General features: G+C 43.8%; 1 long non-coding RNA gene across 1 annotated transcript; it reads left to right on the forward strand.

Annotated features, from left to right (window-relative positions):
• The first annotated feature begins 525 nt into the window (after positions 1-525).
• LOC121022483 (uncharacterized) lies at positions 526-3473 on the forward strand. The gene is made up of 2 exons (XR_005786968.1): positions 526-1657; positions 3186-3473. It is a non-coding gene; the product is annotated as an uncharacterized LOC121022483 (long non-coding RNA).
• The last annotated feature ends 15684 nt before the right edge of the window (positions 3474-19157 follow it).

Genomic DNA, 19157 nt, shown 5'->3' on the forward strand with positions numbered 1-19157 from the left:
CCGGATGGAGCTGTATGCGCAAGGGACAGGGGTCGGGGGAATCAAACGTCATTAAAATCTTCCCATCGGGCCACATGCTGCACACTCAGCACGTCTTTCCAACGAGCTGGGTTGCGGTGCTGTTGTCCACGGGGTCTCTCTCTCTCCTATAAAGCCCCGAACTCACGTCTTGAAGTCTCCCTGTTCTGACCGATGAGTCGAAAAGGCACAAAGGTGCTCAGGCGGCGAGGAGGACGGGGTGAAGGATGCCGGAGAAGGTCATAGATGCCCAGAGTAAAGAAGGACAGAGAGTCGTAAGCACGTGTAGGACCTTCAGCGTGTGTGACTTCTGCTCATTGGCAAACGGGACCCAGTCAGCGTCCTTGACCTTAACCACACATGATTAGCTTTGCTCTTTTCTGGGGAAGAATGAGGCTGGGGGTAGAAGAGGGTATCTGCCCCCGCCACCCTAGCTGACCAAGTCTTACACTCGGCCCCCTTTTCCAGGTCTCACTGCCGTCATCAGAGGGATATAAAAAGAGGAGAAAACTCTGCCATTAGCAGCAGACCTAGGAGAGCACGCCATCCAGGTGCGAGAGAGTCAAGGCATTTCTCCCAGATAGAGTACGAAAGGAGCCAAAGCGAAGGGGCACGACAGAAGCCAGTCAAACTCTCCTTCCTAAAATGACAGTAGAAAATAAACAGAAGGGATCTTGCCAGAACTCAGTCATCAGCAGCCGGTTTGGAAGGGCAGTGACTGGAGGCTGGAAGGCATCCGAGAAACGCTGGACGCTGAATCCTTTTCCATCGCTTTCGAACTTCGCAGGGCTTGGAGGCCCCAGAGAGGGAGCGGAGATACAGCCCCAGAAAAAAGGCAGCTGCTGCCACACTGAGCGGGTGGGATGAAGACATGCCGGACGGAAGTCAAATTCGAGGGGATTGCTAGGTTGGGAAGTCACAGAGTGTCAGCACGATTGGACTACACAGCTCTTAACATGCCTTCTTGGTCTGAGAATCTGTGACCGTATGAATCAAGCCTAATTCATTCTGTATTCAACTTCTAGCTTCTGGTCCTGTACGGGTTTCGATCAGCTGCCCCGAGGGAATGACCCGGAATATATATCAGAAATAAGCTTTCAGGAAGAGTGACAGATGAGTATCAGTTCTAATCCAACAAACTACACATATTGAGCACACACCGTATACTAGGTCAGGAGTCTCTGCAGAGAAAGGATAGATCATCACATTTTAGAGGGACTCAAAGTCAGGTAGGGAAGAAAGGCACTTAATCTAGGGTACCGTGTGATTAAATGCTATAATAGACCATCGCTTAAAGTGCTTGGAAATATAGATGAAGGGTAATTAATCTGCCTCAGGGAAAGCTACAGAGAGAAAATGATTTTTTAACTGGGCCTTGAGTATTAACTCATGGCATTAACTGATCACACTTTGTGAGAAGAAAGCAAATCGTCTGCTGTGATGGGAATGTGGGGCGAGGGAAGGAAAGTGGAAAGGTTGGATGCAGCCAAGTTTGTCTGCCGTGTTGAAGAACATGTACTTCCTTCTGCAGGAATCGGGGAGCCGTTCAACCCATTTCTTAGAAACCTGTTTCTGGCAACAGAAACGCCTTTCAGTCACGGAGTCAAAGTGGATCGAAGATTCTAAGCAAGATGGTAAGGTGAGCACATCAGAGATCTCTACCCTCCAAATCAACACATAGAAATGAGCAATCAAATGCTTTGAAAAATAGGTAAAGAGGGGTGCCTGGGTGGCTCAGTCGGTTAAGCGTCCGACTTCGGCTCAGGTCATGATCTCACGGTCCGTGGGTTCGAGCCCCGCGTCGGGCTCTGTGCTGACAGCTCAGAGCCTGGAGCTTGTTTCAGACTCTGTGTCTCCCTCTTTCTCTGACCCTCCCTGTTCATGCTCTCTGTCTCAAAAATAAATAAATGTTAAAAAAAAATTTAAAAAAAAAAAGAAAAAGAAATAAAGAAATAGACATACAACCAATAAGCAAAAATAAAAACCCAAAAATCTCTGCCTCCCAAATCTCCCTCCAAAAGGCTGCCTTGGGCCGAAAGCACAGAGGAAGTTCACAGTATTCAGTGAAGACCATATCATACACCCCGGAAGGGACAGAAATATACTTTCCTGTAGGAAATGGGGGGATGAATGTTTACCCGTGGTGGGAGTGGAGATCCTGTCTCCCCATACCAAGCCGGGGGGCTGGAATTATGTACCTAACCCAGGCAAATCAGCATAACAGAAAGGGTAAGTGTTTGGGCTTTGGAGCCAGCCTTCATGAGGTTCCCAGCTCTGGGACCTTGGACAAGTTATTTACCCTCTCTGTGTCTCAGTTTCTTTATTTTTAAAATGGAGATACTGATAGCATCTTCTTGGCCATTCTTTTACGGAGATCGAGTGTATTAAATGTGTAAGTTGTTTACAACTTACTGGAACATTGTAAGTACTTGGTTAAGTGTTGGCCATTATGAGGGAAAAACTTGGGAAAGCTCTGTGAGCCTGTCCAGGGTTGTGTCAACACACAATTCACCTTTGGTGGAGGGAGGAGATGGAAACCAAGGAACTTGGACTATACTACGTATTGGTGGTGGTATAACCATTCTGGTTCCCAGTGATCACCATCCAAGATTTCAAAGATCTCAAAAGACATTCCAAATGAACAGGAATAGAACTCCAGAATTTATCTATCTTGCATAACCAAAACTTAGTACCCTTTGACCAACGTCTCCCGATTTACACCGATGTGTATAACGATGTGACTATAGTTTTCAAAACTGTATTGTACTCTTGAAATTTGCGAAGACGGTAGATTTTAAGTGTTCTCAGCACACACACACGCACACACACACACACACAGAAAGAAAATGAAAAGAAAGAAAGAAAAGAAAAAGACAACTATGGGGGCACCTGGGTGGCTCAGTGGATTAAGCATCTGACTTCGGCTCAGGTCGTGATCTTGTCGTTCGTGAGTCTGAGCCCTGAGTCAGGCTCTGTGCTGACAGTTGGGATTCTCTCTCTCCCTCTCTCTCTGCCCCTCCCCTGCTCTCTCTGTCTCTTACATATATCAAAACATTGAGTTGTCCATCTTAAATATATATTATTTTAATTTGTCAGTTATACTTCAAAAAATTGGGAAAGAAGCTAACAGGAAAAATAATGATTAACCATTCTCTATTCCATTCAAGGCTAATGAAGATTAACGTGTTCTCTGCTTTGAGATTCTTATGGCAGAAATGTTATATGATCCTAAAGCAGAGATCCTTCATCGTTTTTTATGCCATGGGCCCCTTTACGAGTTGGGTGAAACCTGTAAACTCCTTCTCAAAATAATGTTTTTAAAGGCATAACATAAAATATATAGAGGAAACTGTATTGAAATACAGTTATCAAGATTCAAAAAGAAACCCAAATCTGTAATATGGTAATATATGTGCTTTTAATTAACACATTAAATAAAAATGATCCAACAGTGAGTCTACTAACTACCTTAATTTCAAAGTGAGGAAGAGTACACATAATGTGTTTATACATCTCCAACAACAGTAAAACGATATGAAAACAGCTGTGATTTTTATTAGCGATGAAGGCAGGGCTATGAGGAAGAATCGTATTCAGAATTTGAATATTCACCTTTAGCTTAAGAATCAAGTCCCACATAAGGCCTTCATGAAATTATGTCCAGTGTTGACCCAACAGATTCTCTGCATCCGATGGCGATTGGGGATGTCCAATAACTACACGATTACCTGGCACAGAGAAGGGGATCAATAAGTATTTATCAATGAGTGAATGAGTGAATGAATGAATGAAGCCGATCAACCAGAGAAATAAACAAAGGAAAGCATCCTCTCCTGCCCACGCATTCCCTGTTTGTCCTCCTCATTCCTTGTCATCCCCCGCCCCCCCACGCCCTTGTACACGCACATATTCACTGCATGGATATTCAGATACTGATTGGACAGCTACCCCATGAATGACATCATACTGAGCTCTATGGACGATACCAAGATGAATGAATGAGACATGCCTCCGGCCCTAGAAGAGGGCGTAACCTGGGAGGCTATGATTGGAGCCCAGCAAAACCTCACTTGTGTTCAGCATGTGCCTTTTTTTTTTTTTTTTTTTTTTTATTGATTGCCTATTTTTTCCTTGAGAGCTTCTGTAAAACCTGGGGAAGCATCAAGGCGAATCTCGAAGTTGCCAACGATGAAATAGCAGCCAGGTTGCAAGATCTGAAAAGGAAACCTGTCACACACACAGGGCTTGTTCGAACCACGCAATTTGCAAAAGCTGACTTTGGAAGAAGTAGGTCAGTTTGCAGAGTTAGCTGCCATACGATCCTGCAAACAGCTGTCCGAGCTGGAACCTAGGTCTGCTAGAGGAAAATCACAGATGGGACCTCTTTAAAATATTCCACAGGGGGGTGCTTGCTATTGGAATTTTTAAAGATTGTCTTACAAGATGTTTCCATGCTGACTTAACGGAGAAATCAGGTCACTTTGCCTACAGCATCTGATAATAATCAGAGTGGAGGTGCAAATTTTCTTCCCGATGTTACTGACAAGATTTTCAATAGACCCTATTCCGCTGTTGGTTGAAGGAAACTGCTACTCCGGTACAGAGGTGGTGCCGGTCGGTTGGAGAAGTGACCTCTCCGCCTTTCTCAGCGGTCAGCTGGCTTGTCAAGTGCATGTGCACAGCAGAGCAGAAAATCCTCCCCGCTTTCCATTTTCCTGGTCGAGAAGTCCAGGATGTAGAACGGGGGGTTGATAAACTACGGCCCGAGGGCCACTGCCTGTTTTTACCACGGGCTGACTTAATTCAGACTTACCTCTCCTCTGTTCATCTTAAACCCTATAAATATGCCAGAGGGTATTAAAGTCTGCTCCCTCTAAAAAGTTTTTTTTTATTTTATTTTTTTATCTTGTTGAAGGTATAGGTGAAATAAGACAGGTCCATAAATAACTATAACACAAAGATCAAAGGAGTAAGAGAGAGACAGAGGAAAGTACTTTGGGAGCTCAGTGTGGGAAAAACTACTTTAGACTTAGGGAACAGAAAAAGCTTTACAGGAAAAAGAGGTGTTTAATCCAGCCTTTGAAGCATGAATAGAATCCGAACAAGAACCCTATGAAAGGGAGCAGAGAGTCACAGATCCCATAGGATCTGTGAAGACTTGGGAAAATCACCCAATGTTTTGGATCTCCTCCCTCTACCTATCCATTCATCCAACAAAGATGTGTTAATTTTCCTACTAAGGCATGGGATTATGGAGCTCCAGACACAGTGGTTTAACTTTTCTCCTCTTTCTTCTCTCAGTGTCCAAAGTCTTGCCTAAAATGACCCAGGAAGTACACAAAGACATCTCTAAGGGCAAGCAGGGAAACGGCACGCGTCTGCTACAAACCTCAGGGCATTTCTCCTAGAGTCGGAGAAGTAGAACCACATTAAAACAAGCGTGGTGGTTAATTTTATGTGTCCACTTGGCCGAGCTAAGTGATGCGTAGATTGCTAGTAAAACATTATTTCTGGGTGTGTCTGTGACGGTTTCTCTAAAGGAGATTAACACTTGAATCAGTAGACTAAGTAGAGAAGATCCACCCTTACCAATGTGGGTGGACACCATACAATCTGTTGAGGGTCCAAATACAGCAAAAAAGCAGAGGAAGGGTGAATTCTTTCTCTCCTTTCTTGAGCTGAGACATCCTCTTCTCCAGGCCTTGGCCATCTGAGTTCCTGGTTCTCAGGCTTTCGGATCCTGGGACTTATAGCAGTTGACCCCCCCCCCCCACCCCCTTCTCAGGCCTTAAAACTCTGACTGAATTGCACTAGTTTTCTTGGTTTTCCAACTTGCAGATGGTGTATCGTGGAGCTTCTCAGCCTTCATAATCGTGTGAGCCAATTCCCATAATAAATCTCCTCTTATATCTCTCTATATATCTTATTGGTTCTGTTTCTCCAGAGAACCTGACTAATATAGGAAGGCAGAGAAGACTGCGAGAGTTGCGGAAATTTAGAAGAACACTGCATTGCTCTTCAAATGTGGAGAGGTGATGTCTAGGGGGAAGGCTAAGTCATGGTACGTGGGACAAGTTCTACACATGAATTTCATTCATTAATCAAACCGCAGCTGCTTCCATGGTCAAAAATGGTAACATCCAACAGGAAGCTGGAAAACAAGCCTCCTCCATGACTTCCCCTGATTGAGAGTGTCACTGGGAAGGCCACTAGAGCCACAGTATCTACTTGAAGCAGAGGTCAAGTTTCATAGAACATAAAATAAAGATCATTGGTGCCTAACTCAGTGGCTTTACCAGACACAAAGAAAAAACAAGGCAGAGAGCTCCTTTAGCACCTGGATTCTTATCTAGTCCAATTCAATTCATACAGTCCGTCAGATCCTGTAATGAAAAAAATCGATGCTATAGAAGCATCCAGAGGGACAGTAAAGAACTTATGGAGATCCTTCATACTGTCTTTCACAAATATTAGGTAAGGATAGAAATATCTCCCATCAAGGCTGAAAAATAAGATAAGAAACCAACTCGAGTCCCATGGAAAGATATTTCAACAAAAAAAGAGGAAAGAAAATATAGATTCAAAAGAAGATATTTTAGGAAAAAATAGAAGTGCATTTTAGATAACATATATTTTCTACTCTCTAGGGAGTCAAACAAAAATAGGATCATATCATAGTGGTCTATGATGAAAAGTTGTAACAGGAGATAAAAGGCAAGATATAAGGAAACCAGTAATGCAGACTTTTAAATTGCATTAGAAAAAGAAATCAGTGGTACATGACTCATAAACTTGGGAAGCTCTTGAACACGGAATCCAAGAAAAGGCAATGAAAACAATGAGAGAGAATTTTACAGCTTATGTATACAAGAGAGAGAATAGAGATTCATGATATACAGCATTAGTTGTTGGAAGAAAGAGAGAGGAATAAATGTTATATAATAATCAAAGACAAAATTGAATACAGCACTCCTGAACTGAAGAGAAAACCAAACCTACGAGTGTTCAGGGTTCAGCTGGTTGTGGGCAAATTTTACAGAAAGAAATGAACTCTGAACTATCTCTGTATGTGTGTGTGTATATATATGTGTATATATATATACATATATATACACATATATATATGAAGATATATATATGTATGTATATATGTATATATATACATATAGATATGAAGATATATACATGTATACACATATATATATGAAGATATATATATGTGTGTATATATATATACACACTAATTTAAGAATAAAGAGAATTCTAGGAGGGTAAAGTTTGTATAAAAATGGCTACCTACAAAGGTAGGTCATTGGGTTGGCAGGTGTTTTTTTTTTAATGTGTTCCTCATGTTCCCTTTTCTTTCCTCATTCTTTTTTTTCAAATTTTTTTTAATGTTTTATTTATTTTTGAGACAGAGAGAGACAGAGCGTGAGCAGGGGAGGGGCAGAGAGAGGGAGAGCGAGACACAGAATCCAAAACAGGCTCCAGGCTCAGAGCGGTCAGTACAGAGCCCAACGCGGGGCTCAGACTCACAAACCGTGAGATCATGACCTGAGTCGAAGTCGGACGCTTAACCGACTGAGCCACCCAGGCGCCCCTCCTCATTCTTAAAAAAGAAGACATCTGTCCAGGCTCAGAAGTTCATAAAAATACTACCTAATAATTCTTTTTTTCCCCCGTTTACTCTTGTGGTATCTAAATCCCATCCACCCACCCATCCATCCATCCAACAAATATTTATTGAGCATCTCCTGGGTGCCAAGTACTGTTGTAGACAGTGCAGATACACCTGCAAACAAAAGAGACCAAGGAAAATAACAAGTATGATATATTGTGTGTGATAAATGCTATTGAAGAATAACAAAGCAGACTAAAAAAACAGAGAGTGGAGGAAGGCTCCTTTCTAAGTTGGCCTTTGCCTAGGAACCCACATGAATTGAGGAAACAACCAAGGTGGGTATCTTGGGGAAGAAGGAACTGTAAGTACAAGTGCCTTGAACTAGAAACGTGTTCGTTTGAGGCATTTGTGGAAGAGCAAGAGACCAGTCTGGCTGAAGCAGAGTGAGTGAGGGGAGAGGGTGTGGGAAAGGAACCCAGACACACAGGTAAAGGCGAAGCAAGAAGGTTGGATCACTAGGGTTATGAGATGATGTAAGGAGGGTGAATTCTGTAGCTGAGTGAGATGGGGACCAACTGTAGCGTTTTGAGCAGAGGGGTAACATGATCTGACGTGCCTTGTAGAGGAATATCAGTGAGTGATGCATGAAAGATAGGGGAGGCAGGCAAGGGGAACAATAAGGACACCAGGAGGGAGATAATAGTGGGTGGTGGCTGATGAGATCATCCCAAACCTCCACCTGAAGGCAGAGTGCACTGCTTCCATCAAATCTTTGGTTAGTATTCAGCTCCCTCGTGAGCTGCTCTCCTCTAAGGTGACATCTTCCTCCTATTCCCACTGCCAGGTCCCACACACTTCTGACCTGAAATTCTTTCTAGAAAGCGATGGTTGCTGTCAAGTTTTGCTGCTAGATTCCTACCATCTTCACTCCCGGAGGTTTTTTTGTCATGGAGCCAACGCCTCCGCAAGTTCAACCCGCTTCAATTCTCTCAGATTTGCCCACTCTGTCTGAATGCGGGAACACGCTGGGCAGACCCTGCAGAGTGGTTGACCAGTTGTCTGATCGTTACAGCCACCCGTCTCTGAGCCAGCAGAAATACTGGGCCGACAAAAAGTTGTTTTACCCTTTTCTGGTGTTCTTGCTTCCATGAGTCAACAGAAATCCAAGCAGTTCTTATGTCCTGTTAGTCTGGGTCCATTTACCCCATACGTGAATTAAATTCTCCCTATATCTGGGGCCTTGCAGATTTTGCCAGTTCCCCGCCCCCTTCTCTTTCCTGTAAATATTCGTCTTCAGTTTTTAGTGCGTTTTGTTTTTGTTTTTCGTTGGTTTGTGGGTGGTTTTTTTTTTTTTTTTGGTAGTTTTTAGAGAGAATAAAGGAGAGCCAATACCTGAAGCCGTTAGCCATTCGCTGTGTTAAACCAGGTGTTACTGAGACCGTGCTAAGATAATAGAGGGTATTGCGCTGCAGAAAGGGACAACAAAAATGCCGACAATTATCACTATTACAAGCATTTCCACAACAGAATGAGTTATCAAAACAAGAATTAGACACACATGACTAATTAATTAGGGAACATAGTTTTACCATGTGGTCCACTAGAGTTGTAACGAAATCTCAATTTTCTACAAACTCACAGGGATGAAAGCTGTTGCGTAGAACAGAGACCCACACTTGCTTTGCGTTAGAGGTTGGTTGTGCTTTATAAGTGGCATTATTTTGTTTCTGTTGGGTTGTCGCACATCAATCAAAACTTCAAACTCAAGGTCAAGGATGATAGAGAAGCACGAGAAATAGCTGAGTATGTAGAATGAAAAACACATAAGGAAGTGTGCGGGTCTGTTTGTGTCACTTTTGATTTGGCATTTTTGCTTATAATAACAAAAATACACTCAAAGCATTATTCTTTAAATCTCTGAAGGACAAAAGATGTTGTAAATCTAAAACTCTCTAGCTTCAGGATTGCTTTTTTTTTTTTTACCACGGAATTACATCTACAATGCAGTTTCAAAATTTCACAATGGGTTTAAAACAAAAGATGTCAAGGGGCGCCTGGGTGGCGCAGTCGGTTAAGCGTCCGACTTCAGCCAGGTCACGATCTCGCGGTCCGTGAGTTCGAGCCCCGCGTCGGGCTCTGGGCTGAAGGCTCAGAGCCTGGAGCCTGTTTCCAATTCTGTGTCTCCCTCTCTCTCTGCCCCTCGCCCGTTCATGCTCTCTCTCTCTCTCTGTCCCAAAAATAAATAAACGTTGAAAAAAAAATTTAAAAAAAAAATAAAACAAAAGATGTCAGTTATCGGAACACATAGCGAACATTACTCTAGAACTTCTCGCCAACATAATAAAACAAGAAAACAGAAATGATCAGTTTACATTTGCAAACACAAAGTTATTGTTTTTAAATAAAAAGTAAGTCTACCTTAAAACCCCATGAATATCAACTTTAATAATGGCAGGATTGGGGCACCTGGGTGGCTCAGTCAGTGAAGTGTCGGACTCTTGATCTCAGCTCAGGTCACGACTTCACGGTCACGAGATCGAGCCCCGCGTTGGACTCCAGAGCCTGCTTGGGATTTTCTCTCTGCCTCTCTCTCTGCCCCTCCTCCTGCTCACACACACACACACACACTCTCTCTCTCTCTCAAAACAATAAACATTTAAAAAATATAGTGGGATTAATATGAAAGTTCAGTAATGTGGCCAAACACAAGAGAAACACATCAACTTTTGTATGTGTCTGAAAAAAATAGAAAATTGCCCAGTGCCATTCCTATGATGACCTAAAAATAAAATGTCTAGGAATAAATTGAACAAATACGAGCAGAATTCTTAGGAAGGAAAATATTAACTTGACTAGAGGACACAAAGGAAGATAAAAATAACCGGAGTCAAATAATGAAGAGACCTACCAAGTTCTTGGGTAGAAAGATGGAATCTTGTCAAGATTTCTAATTTCCTGAAATTGACCTAAAGTCTAGGGCTATCCTGCTACAAATACCGAAATAGTTTTTAGAGCCTAGGAGAATGACAAAAGAGCTCATTTGTAGGGAAGCATAGGACTATAGCCAAACATATCTTGAGAAAGAAATGCAACGTGCTATAACTTAGGTATTAAAACATACGATGAAGACATACGCTACCGAAACTGTGTCTTGCATATAGAGGCCCACGGATCTTTGGAACAGAACAGAAAGCCTAGAAATAGATTTATTGGTCCACTAATAATACCTCCAGGCCACCTGTTAGATACTATTTTTTCGCCTCTTAGATATTACTACTAATACACGTATAGTTGAGGTGGCTGGTGACCTGGTTAAGCTAGGTTTCAGGGTTTCAGAAAATTATTTGTGAGAGTCTGAGAAGCTCCCCAGAAAGTGACTCAATCATTGGGAAAATGCCAAGTATGATCAATGTGACCCGGTATCTAGATGTAGTGATTAGAGTTAAGGATCGCTTGGGATCCAGCACGATGGCCATGACCAGATTTTGTCCCTATCTAACTTTGTGGACTAATGACCAGGGTCTGAGTAGAGACACTTATGCATAAAAACTGGGAGAATCTGTTTCACCAAAATCTACAAAATAATATGGCACCAGCTGCCCCACTTTGGTACCATTTATAACAGAATGAAACACGAAATGGATGTGTGTTGGGGTGGGGGGGGGGGACTTGATAGATATGTTTTCAGTCAGACAAGGCTAGCGGAAGCTACAATAATAAATGATACCAAAGCTCGATGACTTATGACAACAAATGTTTACTTCTCACTCTCATGATATGTCCATCATCACTCGGCTGCGGTCCCACAACACAACGTCTTTATCCAGGAGTCAGCCTAGTGAGCAGCTTCCACGGGGGGGGTCACTACAGCTCTCACAACACAGAAAAAAGAAACATGGTAAACCACACAGTCTTTCAAAGCTTCCTTTGGAAGCCACCCTTCAGCTTACCTTTCACTGGCCGGAGTAAGTCATATGACAAAGCCCGATGTGGACCGAATGAGGCAGGGATAACCCTCCCACGAGGCGGGGTATCACTGGGAGGGCAGAGGAACATGTGATGGGTCAGGGGTTCACTCTAACACACCCATTTCCTCGAAGCCTACCTTGTGGCCTTGGAACCCGCAGAGTCGTAGGTACTCCCAGTCCCCTCGGGAAATTGCCCTCCGGCCCCAGACCCAGCAAGACAGAGAGTTTTTCTAGAAGCTGTCAGCTTGTTCTTCCCTCTCTGAGGTGAACACGCAGCGAGTGGAGCAGATGTTGGCTGCCAAGGTGATGCCAGGCCCCACGGTGATGGACAGCTCCTCTGTTTTGTTTACTCTTAGAGGCAGGGTGATAAATTCCCCTTCTAATTGGGTTCGGTGTTTCTCACTCTCCGATGCACCAGCCCTGCTAATGACTGATTCACTGAGGTTAGCGACTAAGACGCAGCACGCCGTACTCTGCTCTGCCTTTGTTATGCAAAGTCATGCCCTCACTATCTCCTGAACACAAAACCCAGTTCCCGAGGCTGGCGCGGCTAGATGATGGAGTGTGCAACAAGCCTCCCGTAATTTGTTCACAGGAATTCGGGCCGGTATATCCTGTCACTCCTGCTACACTCGGTTTAACTCGCTGGGGGGAGAAGGGAGCTCGGAGGGGGCCCCTCTGAGGCCGATCTGCAAATAAACTCCCAAAAGTTCCCAAGCTGCCCATCCAAGAGACCTCACAGAGCTAGTGCTCTGTGCCCTCCCCTTGCGTCCAGAGAAGCTTCGACTCTGGAGAAGAATCCCGGGGGGTAACTCCATGGGAACCCCCGCCTTTGACTGCCACCACTGCCGTGGCTTGAGAGAAATTAAATCGGACACAGCATGGAGAGGATTTTTTTTTTCTTTTTCAGTCCGGGCCATGCATTCCTTCCTCCAAAATTCATATTAAAACAAAGACCAGTGAAAAAGAGTTAAAGGGAGTGGATCCCAAACCATAGCACTGTTCCCTAGATCTATGCTGAAAGCTGCTTTCCAAGTGGTTGGATGTTTAAAATGGGGCAAGGTTGGGGTGCCTGGGGGCTCAGTCAGTTAAACATCTGACTCCTGATTTCAGCTCAGGTCATGATCTCATGGTTTGTGGGTTCAAGCCCCACATGGACAGTGCACAGCCTGCTTGGGATTCTCTCTTTCTCCTTCTCTGTCTCTCTGCACCCCTCCTCTGCTCACACACTCTCTCTCTCTCTCTCTCTCTCTCTCAAAATAAATAAATAAACTTTATTTTTTTAATTGTTTTTATGTTTATTTATTTTTGAGCGAGAGAGAGACAGAGCATGAGCAGGCGAGGGGCAAGAGAGAGAGGGAGACAACAGAATCCAAGCAGGCTCCAGGCTCCGAGCCGTCAGCACAGAGCCCGGTGCGGGACTCGAACCCACGAACTGTGAGATCACGACCTGAGCCGAAGTCGGACGCTTAACCGACTGAGCCATTCAGGCACCCCTAAATAAATAAACTTAAAAAAATAATTAAAAAATGTAAAAAAATAAAATGGGGCAGGATTGGGGACAAGACATCCTAGGACCTTAGTTATTGAGGCACAGAAATGCACCTGGCTGTGTGGCTCATTCTCATATGGGTGACAGTGTAATGCAATGTGGTGACTATGTAAAGGGTCTGAGGGTGCTATTTGGGAAAGTGTTGCTACCACCGACAAGAGAGCCCCACAGTGAAAGCACAGGTACAGGGCAGAGCAGAAAGTTAATTGGGTGGAAGACTTTTGGTCATACGAACTGATTCTTTTGCACCCCACAACCTGCGAATTAAAAACCCGCGTCACCTAAAAGGCAGGCTAAGTCAGAGTGCTCAGCCCGGAGCTCACCTGGAGCCCAGGTATGGCCTTGAACTGTCAGAGACCATGCTGAGAATAACCAGTGGGGGAGATTGGGACTCTGTGGACATCAGTTGCCCAGTTGGCGCAATATTCGGGACGCGTCCTTGGGAGAAAACTTGATCAGGGTCAGACTTGATTTCGGTGACAGAAAACACACTGATGTTAACTAACCTGCGCTGGCGAGGAAAATGCATCTTTAGGACTTTGTCATAAGCACCAAATGAGCCAGCCAGAGAGACAAGAAAAGAATATCGATAAAGGTGTGTGGGGCTATGGCTAATTTACTTTCCGTGTGGACTACCTCGGTCAAGGATAAGTGAGGAGAATAGCTCTTTTAAGTGCAGTAGGTAAAGATCTCAGCCTAAAAAACTTGAAAATGCAAGAAATTATCTTTCTTTGTGTTCCAAAGCGATCTGTCTCGCCAAGTCCCCAGTCCCCCAAAGGCATCAGAAAACCTAACTCAGTCCAATTCTTCCTGTAACGTGCGCCCTCCCAGGGTACGGTTTTGATGCCGTGCGACATGGAGACCTCAGTGGGATGGAGTTAAGGCTTTCCTTTTCTGGTCTTCACAGTGTGTTACTGAGACTTCCATCACCTCTGCCCATGGGGCCCTTTGGATCCGGGGGCTTGTTGCTTCTTTGTTTTCATGCTCAGAGTGAGGTTGCCCCTGGTCCCACCTGCCCATTCGTGCCATGAACCCTGTATCCGTCACAGCTCTCCTGAGACACAGACACAAACATGGTGTGTGAAGATATATAGAAACAGGTTTATTACAAGGGATCGGTTTGCACGATTACGAAGGCTGAGAAGTAACTCGATCTGTCACCTGCAATCTGGAGGCTCGGGGAAGCCAATGGTAGTCCCAGCACGTAGCCGAAGGCCTGAGGGACCAGAGAGCCAATGGTATAAAGTCTCAGTCTGAGTCTGAAGGCCCAGGAGCCAGGAGAACCAATGTCCGAGGGCAGCAGAAGACGGATGTCCCAGCTCAAGCCGAGAGAGAAAATTTCCCCTTCATCCGCCTTTTTGTTCTACTCAGGCCCTCAGTGGAGTGGGTGAAACCCACCCACATCGGTGAGGAGAGATCTGCTTTACTCAGTCTACTGATTCGGATGTAATCTCTTCCAGAAACACCCCCACAGACACACTGACACGTTTTACCAGGTCTGCAAGCATCCTTTAGCCCAGTCAAACTGACACATAAAATTAACCATATTTTATGTATATATGTATATGCGTATCCGTATCCTGTATCTGTGCCTACATAGTCTACCTCTAAAACTGTATCTATGTATCTATCCATGAGTGTTTGTGTATTATTTTAAAAATACAGGTGACTTTGGGGCACCTGGGTGGTTTGGTTGGTTAAGCTTCCGACTTTGGCTCAGGTTATGAACTCACAGTTTGTGAGTTCAAGCCCCGCATCAGGCTTTGTGCTGACAGCTCAGAGCCTGGAGCCTGCTTCGGATCCTGTGTGTCCCTCTCTCCCTGCCCCTCCCCAGCTCTCTCTCTCGCTCTCTCTCAAAAATAAATAAACATTAAAAAACTTTTTTTAATAAAATTTTTCTAATAAAAATAAAAACACAGGTGACTTTTGCATTTGTGTGACGTTTTTCTTTTTTTTAAAGTTATTGAAATATAGGACTTTATAAAAATGAATGTGCATTAAAACAATACGATTTTCTGTAAAGTGGAAAAATGATAATAGCAAAAATGAGTACTTGAGAGCTTACCATGTATTTGCCAGATACTCTATGAAGTACTTAAAATGATTATTTCATTTAATTTGCACAGTTAACTAGAAATTGGTAGACATTATCCCCAGTTTGTAGATGCAGTGGGAAAAAATGACCTTAATTTTACTCACCTGGAGAAAACTACTGATAATTTGTTATGGTCCTGCTTTTCTAACAATATATACTTTTTTTCCTCCAGTAGTGTAGAGCTGTTATATGGACCACTTTTTAGTTAAATACAGATGGCGAGCATTTTGAGGTGTGGTTTTTTTTTTTTTCATTTTTTAAAACTTACTTATTTTCAATTCATTTATTTCTTTATGTTTTAATTTACATCCAAGTTAGTGAGCGTATAGTCCAACAATGGTTTCAGGAGTAGATTCCTTAATGCCCCTTCCCCATTTAGCCCATCCCCCCTCCCACAACCCCTCCAGCAACCCTCAGTTTGTTCTCCATATTTATGAGTCTCTTCTGTTTTGTCCCCCTCCCTGTTTTTATATTATTTTTGTTTCCCTTCCCTTATGTTCATCTGTTTTGTCTTTTAAAGTCCTCATATGAGTGAAGGCATATGAGTTTTGTCTTTCTCTGACTGACTAATTTCACTTAGCATAATACCCTCCAGTTCCATCCACGTTGTTGCAAATGGCAACATTTCTTTCTTTTTGATTGCCGAGTAATACTCCATTGTATATATATGCCACATCTTCTTTATCCATTCATCCACCGATGGGCTTTTGGGCTCTTTCCATCCTTTGGCTACTGTCGATAGTGCTGCTATAAACATGGGGTGCATGTGCCCCTTCGAAACAGCACACCTGCATCCCATGGATAAATGCCTAGTAGTGCCATCGCTGGGTTGTAGGGTGGTTCTATTTTTAATTTTTTGAGGAAACTCCACACTGTTTTCCAGAGTGGCTGCACCAGTTTGCATTCCCAGACATTTTTCTTTTAACAGAAATAGCATCATACCGTACACATGACATATTGCAACTCACTTCTACAGTGTGCACATAAGACGTTCCCAGATAGACACGTATAAATCTACTTTGTTTGTTTAATAGCCGCATGGCATTCTATTACATAGATATTCCATTATGCATTTAACTGTCTTGCCACTGCTGTAGATTTCATTATCTCTATTCGTATGTACCACCTTGTGCCATGTATTTACTTCTCTAGATATCTACCCAGGTTTCTTGGTAAAGAGTCAGATGCATTTCTTAAAAGAAAAAAATATTAGACTGTTGAATTGCTTTCTGGAAAAGTTTTACCAAGTGGATCTACCAACAACGCATGGGAAGGCTTTTCAGCGTGCACTTACCTTTTTTGTTGTTGTTTCTTTATTTTTGAGAGACAGAGACAGAGAGAGCATGAGTGATCAGGGGAGGGGCAGAGAGAGAGGGAGAGAGAGAGAATCCCCGGCAGGCTCCGTGCTGTCAGCACAGAGCCAGACGCGGGGCTCCAACTCAGGAACCACAGCATACGCTTACTATGGTCTCGACTTTACCATTCTTCGGGGGAAAAGAACGCAACCAGGAAACGTTGTCGTTTTGTTTCACATTCACTTGGTTACTAGCAAGATTAAACATCTTTCCATTTGCAGTTCTTCTTTAGGTGCAGTCTGTTTATACTGTCTGCCCAATTTTCTATTCAGGTTTCGTGTTTGTGCCTCGTTGATTTTCGAGAAATCTTGATATGTTTGGGTATCAATCCCTTATAGCTATTTTTCTCCAGCTGTATTGAGATGTGATCGACACGTGACCTGGTGTAGCTTTCGGGTGTGCATCTTACTGACTTGATGCACTTAGATATCACAACATGATTACAGTCTCACCCAGACTGTACCACTGTCCACGTATCCCTAGACTTTATCATACAGCTTTTTGTTTCTGAGCCCGCCTCTAGCTCTGCGACGAGCTCCTGTGAGGCAGGGACAGCATTTTATGCACCTTTGAACTTCCTGGCTCCGTTTTCCAGCGTTTAGCACAAAGTCTGGCACAGAGAGTGCGTGCAATATCACAATAACATTTGTCTCGATGGATTGGATCATTAGCTAACATCACCGTCACATATTTTCATGTGTTTTCATGTAACTAATTAGTGGCCCTTTCATTTCATCTTGAAGAGCTCCCTATTTTCAGCGTTTCTTGTAAGGCATGACTTACAAGCAGTAATGAATTCCCTCAGCTTTTGTTTGTCCGGGAAAGTCTTTACCTCCCCATTTCTGGAGGAAAGCTTTGCCAGGAGTATTTAGCTTTTCAATTCATCCAGAATTGACCTTTTGGGTGTGGGAAAGGGTAGGTATCTAATTTTTTTCTTTCCAGAGGGCCAAATACTATTTGCTGGATAACTCATTCTTCTCTGCCATTTTGAAAATGCTGCTTTTATAATATACTGAACCCGCATGCCTGTGTGAGACTTTTCTGGGCTCTCTGTTCTACCCCATTGACCTGTTTGGCTAACTTCACACCAGAACACATTGTAATGGGTTGCAGCTTTTAAGGAGGCTTTCCTGGAACTTTGGCACTGGAAAGGAATCACGGTGCATGTAACTGAGACAATGACTGACCTCTCTCACACACACTGGAGCTCTCCTCGGGAACTCGACTCCCCCCTTTCCTCCTACGTGAGGCTGGGAGAAAGACGCTCGTCCTCCCCACTGGAAGAGCTTCTGGCATTTCCATAGCTCAGTGATTGGCTTACATTTGCTAATAATCCCAGAAAAGAGAGAGAAGGTTTCCCTGGCCTCTCTGTCTAGGACCGCCGTCCAAGTCCTCATGTCCTATCCTAGGGCTTAGCCCTTCTCAGGAGGACTGTCCACTTCTGGGCCGACTCTGCCTTAAGCATGTGAGCAGGTGGCCTTCTGGATGGCCCACACCACACAGTACACAGCGGTCCAGTGACATTTACCTCAGAGTGTCTGAGTGTCTGGGATTAAATCATATCACGTGTGATGCCACAGCCCAGGTGGTTTTAGGATGTGCCAACTCCATCTCGTTACCATTCAATTTCTTATCAAGAGTTGGAAAAAAAAAAAAGATAAACACGGCGTCTGGTCTCACCCAGACTGTACCGCTGTCCACGTATCCCTAGACTTTATCGTACTGCTTTTTGTTTCTGAGCCCGCCTCTAGCTCTGCGACGAGCTCCTGCGAGGCAGGGATAGCATTTTATGCACCTTTGAACTTCCTGGCTCCGTTTTCCAGCGTTTAGCACAAAGTCTGGCACAGAGAGTGCGTGCAATATCACAATAACATTTGTCTCGGTGGATTGGATAATTAGCATTGTCACGCAGCTCCCCAACGTCATCCTAAGTACATAAGACTCTTGAGCCCTGTCACACATTCCACCATCTCCATTCCTCCTTTGTCTCCCCCACGATGCCATTGTGTCATTTCTTTAGCTCAATATTTACTCGACTGTCTGCGTGACCCTCGTGTCTGTCCCCATTAGCGTCTTTTACATTAAAGCAGATATCGGCACCAACGCAAGAGGCTCTTTGCAGCCCCATCAGTGAGCAATGGATCAGACAGCTGAATGGTTGATTTAATTGGCATGAAATAACTAAGCCATCTGTTCCGCGGAGTTGATCTTTTAAGTGTTACTCTCTTGTCTGCTCTGAAATGTCTTGGCCACTTGGAAAGCTCATGCATGTCAGGTGGAGGTCACAACAGATGGTTGATTTAAGACAGAGAGCAAGGGCTTAAGGGAAGTTGAAGAATTTTATGGCGCCCTCTTTCACCCGGCTTTATCTTTCTTTATAGCACTTATTAGTACCTACTATATTACATATTCACTTGTTTATCTGTCTCTCTCCGTAGAGGCTAAGCACCAAGAGAGCAGGGACTTTGTCCTTTATGGTCCCTGCTGATACCGGGGTCTGGCATACAGGACCTACGTTGATTTGGGCAGCAAAGATCTGCTCGGCTCT

This window comes from Herpailurus yagouaroundi, unplaced genomic scaffold, assembly GCF_014898765.1.
Source record: "Herpailurus yagouaroundi ecotype Mexico unplaced genomic scaffold, PumYag 410, whole genome shotgun sequence".
NCBI lineage: Eukaryota > Metazoa > Chordata > Mammalia > Carnivora > Felidae > Herpailurus > Herpailurus yagouaroundi.